The sequence below is a fragment of the Vulpes vulpes genome, chromosome 2 (genome assembly GCF_048418805.1).
Source record: "Vulpes vulpes isolate BD-2025 chromosome 2, VulVul3, whole genome shotgun sequence".
NCBI lineage: Eukaryota > Metazoa > Chordata > Mammalia > Carnivora > Canidae > Vulpes > Vulpes vulpes.
Genome location: NC_132781.1, coordinates 16,039,289 through 16,045,212, shown reverse-complemented (window position 1 = coordinate 16,045,212; position 5,924 = coordinate 16,039,289). Strand labels below are relative to the sequence as shown.

The 5,924-nt window shown below is 38.0% G+C and overlaps 1 pseudogene; it reads right to left on the bottom strand.

Moving 5' to 3' along the window:
• Window positions 1-3,661: 3,661 nt before the first annotated feature.
• Window positions 3,662-4,937, bottom strand: LOC112920598 (spermine synthase pseudogene; annotated as a pseudogene).
• Window positions 4,938-5,924: the final 987 nt, after the last annotated feature.

The following is a 5,924-nucleotide window of genomic DNA, read 5'->3' as shown; positions in this document are numbered from 1 at the left end:
TAAAAATATCCATGTGCTAGTTTTTCTGGGACACTCAAAAGAAGGTAGCTTAGAAGACTACATCTAATTTCCCAGCAACACTTACTGGAAGTCCAAAAAGTATACTGGGCGATAGTAGCTGCCAAGAAGAGAAGAAACCAAGCCCACCAAATCCCTGAGGCATGACAGAGAGCCAGTCTGGGTTAAGAAAGTAGCCCCTGAGAAAAGCTCTGTGTGGTTCCATGTTATATAATTAAGAAGACTCTGCAAGGGACACCTGGGTGGCCCAGTGGTTGAGCATCTACCTTCGGCTCAAGGTCCGATCCCAGGGTTCTGGGATCAGGTCCCACATCAGGCTTCCTGTGAGGAGTCTGCTTCTCCTTCTTCCTATATCTCTGCCTCTCTTTCTGTGTGTTTCTCTTGAATAAATAAAATAAACCTTAAAAAAAGACTCTGCAAAACCAAGATTTTAATGTTTACACAAAATTATACTTCAATAGCATTGTTTTCCTTATTGATTATTCTCTCACTCTACCTATATATATTTACATCTACTGACTCCTAGCCTAAATTTGATCGTCACTGTTTTAGCCAGAAAGCTCTAGGAATATGTCTTTGCTAGCATTCTTGTCAGCTTTACGTCATTGTTTAATCAACAAATGCCATATCGGCATTTTTTTATAATATAGGATCATTATTCCTCAATTTTCAACCATTACCACCTTTTACTTTTTAAAGGTGAGAAGGTTGATATGAGTAACCTGAAAACCTTTCTAGGAAATATGGGGATAATGTTCACAGAAGATAAAGGCCTGAAACTACAGAATAAGCTTCCAGTTGATGGTAAGCACTAAAAATATCACAGTGGGAGGAAAAACAAATTACAGTGGCCTTCAAGGAAAGTTGAGTGTGTGAACTTTTGTAACTAATACTCTCTACTTAAGGAATGTTTCATCCCCCCAAGCCCCATCTCTAAAATGATTTCACCAAACTGAGAAATGTTTCCACCCTTAAGTTTTATTCCTGGAAGTGAAATAATATGAATTTTTAGAATAAAACACTTAAAAGTCTGTGTTTCTGAATTTATGCATGTTTTACTTAAATTCATTTAAATATCAACAGTACTGCCTGAAACTGAATTTTTCCCCTTCTTGCAGCCAAGGGAAAGGTGTATGTGAACAGATTGATGAAAGAGTTAAGGTTTCTTGAAGGTGAGTAAGAAGCATGATGCAAGGGCAAGTAAAACTGGTCATCAAGCTTTGCTTTTATTTTCAAAAACTCTTACTATTTTACAATTTTCAGATTATTAATCCCACCTACCCCAGCCGTTTAAGTCAGTGTTTATTCTTTATATACTTTAAGCACACTATAGTCACCAAAATGTTTTAAATATAGTAACCCAAAAGCAGTGGTTCCCAAATAAAATTGTACATCAGAATCATAAGGGGGAAAATACAGCATTCAAAACACTAGGCCCCTTTCTAGTCATATTGACCTTGAATTTCCAGAGATAGTATCTAGAAACATATGTCCTCAAAAAGTTTCCCAGAGGATTGTGATACAGTAAATCCATGGATTGCTGTCTATCTGGCTCAACAGATGGCTGGTTGAATGGGTGGATGGATGGATGGATGAATGGATGGATTTATAGTTAATCCATTGATTTAGCAAGTTTTGAATTCTGTGCAAACACACGTATAAAGGCTGATTTTTAGTCTTTGCCTTGACTTACAAATACCCTTAACTCCTTACTTTTTTCTCTTAGATATTTTCCTAAAAGTCCTAACAGAATCTCACAGATCAGGATTTAAGAATTTCTGACTTACATACCAAAACCACATTTACTTGGATAGTTTAACTGTTCTTTGCTCTTCATTGTATATGTAGTACTGATATCTAAGAATGACCTAGAATAACCCACTCTTTACATTACAAATATTTTTCATATCCCATCCCTTTCTCTCCTAAGAGGTGAAGGTATCTCCAAGTAAGGTAGACATTTTCTTGAAAAACATGGGAATTGATCTTAAGGAGAAAGAAATCAAGGAACTGAAGGATCGCCTACCAGTTGATGGTGAGAGTTTTGAGTGTCAATATATCCCTTAGCCAAACTTTGGACTTGAGGCTAGTCTCAGGCCTGGAATGACTGAAGATAGGATGTATATGAAAAGAAGAAAAACAAAGAGTGAGGAGGCCTTTATCATAGCTATCAAACTGGGCCCAATGGCTATCACTAGGGAAGGATCACCAAGAATCCTACCCCATATAGATGACAAGTGTCACTCTTCACAGGAAATGCCAGGATCTAACAGAATACTAAAGATTTTAATCTTTGAGTCCCTATTGCTAATCCAGCATTAAATAGAAATGGCCAACACTACAGTCCTGACACATTCAAGGTACTGTTTTAAGCATTTTACATATATTGTCTTATTAGATCTTGCAAAAAACTCTACAAGTCAGGTTCTATTTTTACCCACATTTTACATATAAGGAAACTAAGGCACAGAGAAGTCAAGTAGTGTGCCTACTGGAATTTAATTATTTAGTAAACATTTATGGAGCATCAATCTTGTGCAGACCTTTAAACTAATGCTGAGATAATTGGAATACAAATGATTCTTGGTATCTCACCCTTAGGGGAATTTACAATCTTAGGATTATTATTACACATAAAACAAGAGTGTGAACACATTTGAGTAGTGATGGATTACCACCTTGACCAAGTCATAAATGGAGAAAGAGCATGTCTCATAGGCAGCTTTAAGGTTCCAAACTAAATCTTGCCTATTAGAGCAATAACATCTTTTAAGTACTATCTTAACATTTCAATCCAGTCTTTCTCAAACTTGCAGGTTTTACAAACTACTAAAACTGTATCCATTGACTTCTAGTAACGTCAGATTTTGAGAAACAGACTAAAGGAACTAAAACTAAGTACATCAATTATGAAAAAGTCTTTCAACTAAGGATAGGTATTACAAAACAAAAGCTTTGTCATCATACTTAGGAACTTAACTGAATATATCAACATGATGATTATCATGTTGGCAACCTAAGACAGCCAGACAAGCATACCAGCATTCTGTCCTTTAAGGGGATCACTTGATGCCAAAGTGATCATAAGCCCAGAGGTAAAATCAGCACTGACAAAATGGAAACATAATTTTTAAATAAAATCTTTTAACTCTTTGTTTTTCCTTCTCATTTATAATTTTAATGAAGAAGAATTTTCCTTCTCATTTATTCATTTTTTCCTTCTCATTTATTCATTTTTTCTTACCTCTTTCTTATAAGCACCAAATTTTAATATCTAGGTCAATTTTGGGGGGAAAGAAACACACGTCAAAGAACTTCCCTCCAGAATAAAACAATGATGCTCATTCCTCCAAACAACCGAATTTGAAGTCTACTGAAACAAAACAAAAAAGCACCCCCCTCCACACACACACACAGAAAAGTAACAAAAATCACATTCTAGGAGTTCAGTGCATTTAGCAGCTTTCGCTGTGCTGTCTAATCATCCTTCAGCTGACTTTTTTTTAAATTGGAGTTCAATTTGCCAACATATATCATAACACCCAGTGCTCATCCCAACAAGTGCCCCCCTCAGTGCCTGTCACCCAGTCACCCCCACCCCCCCGCCCACCTCTCTTTCCACCACCAGCTGACTTTCAAAAAAATTAACACCCTAACGCATCAAAATATACATTTTCCATTTGCTTTGTTTAAATTAAAAATAATAATTAAAAAAAAGAAAACTTGAAGGAATTCACAATCAATTGCCTGACTCATTTCTATGTCATGTATAGCCTATGAAGGTCAGGAAGGCTATTTGCAGCACACATGATTAGAAGAGATTGGTCTTCAAGGTTTAGCTTTCTTCCAAACAGTGTAAAATACCCACAATTCCAAGTATGAGGGAACACAGATGATCTCCTTTGAGAATTCCACAGGACAATACAAGTGCCCAAGCTGTTCTTCATAGAGCAACAAGGCTTCTGTCAAATTCACACAGTTACCCTGTGTAAAATATTTCCCATCTTGTTTCAGTACTTTCATTAAGAGGTCAATAATCAGTCTGAGAAACTCCCATGTGGAATCTTCTTCTGGAGATGTGGAGATTGGAACAGCTGTCAAATCATTAATCACATAATCAAACTCTCTCCCTTCTTTGGCGTACCTCTTCAGTACTGGAATACAGTCTTCTATTAGAACCTGATAGCAGTCTCCTTTAAGATTGTTTAAGATGTCACCACATGTTTTCTGCATGTATTTCTTATATTCATCAATCACCATTTGGTCAATCTCTACCATAGTGACCATCTTTGGTTTCAGTTTGACTATTTCACATAATATGCCCCATCTCCACCCCTGAGAATCAGTACATCTTTGCCACTGTAGTCTTCTTTTCCACTGCCCATGATGGCCTGGGTATACGCCAAATCACTCTCCGCCAGATTAACATCCCCACTAAGGAGAATATATCCAAACTGCTTCGAGTATAGAATTTTAGTGTTCTGATAAGGTGAATCTTCATCATTCACTACTTCATCTATGTCATACTAACCAGGCGACCATGAGCAGTGGGCCAGTATCTGTCAATGGCCCCTCCTCAAAGTATGGGTGGTAATTGCTTACCTGCCCAGTACTGTCCTGACTCAGTCTTTCATTCTTTCTTCTACTTTGTTCAAAAGACTGTTAACTTCTTGGCCTTGCAAATCGCCATCATAACTCTGAAGATCCAACAACACGAATCCATGTGGGTAAATTATCAAATTGGCAAAGCTGCCATTTTTGTTTATGTAGGTTGAAAGATAACCATGGTCTTGCCAGGTGTGCACCAACTCCGTCATCCCTTGCTCCTGGAAAACGAACTGGAGGCCTTTTAGAATGGTCTCGCCATCAGCTCTGGCACCGAGCTTGAAGTCGAGCATGCTGTGCCGTGCTGCAGCCATAGTGAGGCGAGGCCCTGCGCCATGCCTGGGGCAGGCGGCAGTGGGAGACGGAGAGGGGGCGGGGGGCGGGGGAGGCCAGGGGTGGGGTGTGGCACGTTGGGATGCGGCGGGCGGGGAGTGGGGCGCGCGGGGTGGCCAGGCGAGGAGGAAATAAAATTTTTTAACTCTTAAGACATTTCAGACCCATGCCTGAAAAAGAGTAGCCTAATAAATAATAGATTGTCTTGAAGGAAAAGAGAGTGCTTTAAACCTTGCTAATGTGTTGTGCTGTATGGATTTTGATAGTGTAAAATACAGGAGCCATATTAATTTAAATTGATGACATGAAAAATAATAAACTTCTAGCAAAAATTTTTAAATGGTTGAATTTGGAGTTTCTATTTCACAATTTTTCTAAAAATCTTTTTGATGCTTTTTTGCCTTAAAGATAATGGGAATATTGACTTAAATGTGTTGATGGATGAAGTTAAAAATATTACAGGTGAGCAAGATGTTACAGTGATGATTATATTATGTGGTCTTAAGGTTTTATATGGAACTATATTTTTAACACAATAGTGTTTTATCCCTCCATTTATTCACTTAAGAACTGTTTGCTCAGCACTTACTACATGCCAAGCATTGTTCTAGACACTTAGGATTCATCAGCAAACACAGCAAAGATCATTGCTCCCCTGGAGCTTAAATATTAGCAGGGAAACAAGCAATAAACAATTGACATTATAAGTCATTATAAAATATGTTAGAAAGTGATAGATGCTATAGAAAACAATGAAAAGTAGACTGAAGGAGATTGGAAGGGCAAGGCATATTGGGGAAAGAGTCACTTGTGGCTTTAAACAGCTAATCAGGCCTCCTTGAGAAGGTGACATTTGAGCAAATACTTGAAGGAGGTGAGGGTTTTGTCCATGTAGAGACTTCTAGAAAAGGAATTTTAGGAAGAAGGGGCAGGGACTAAGACCCAAAGGCAAGAACAGGTCTGGACTA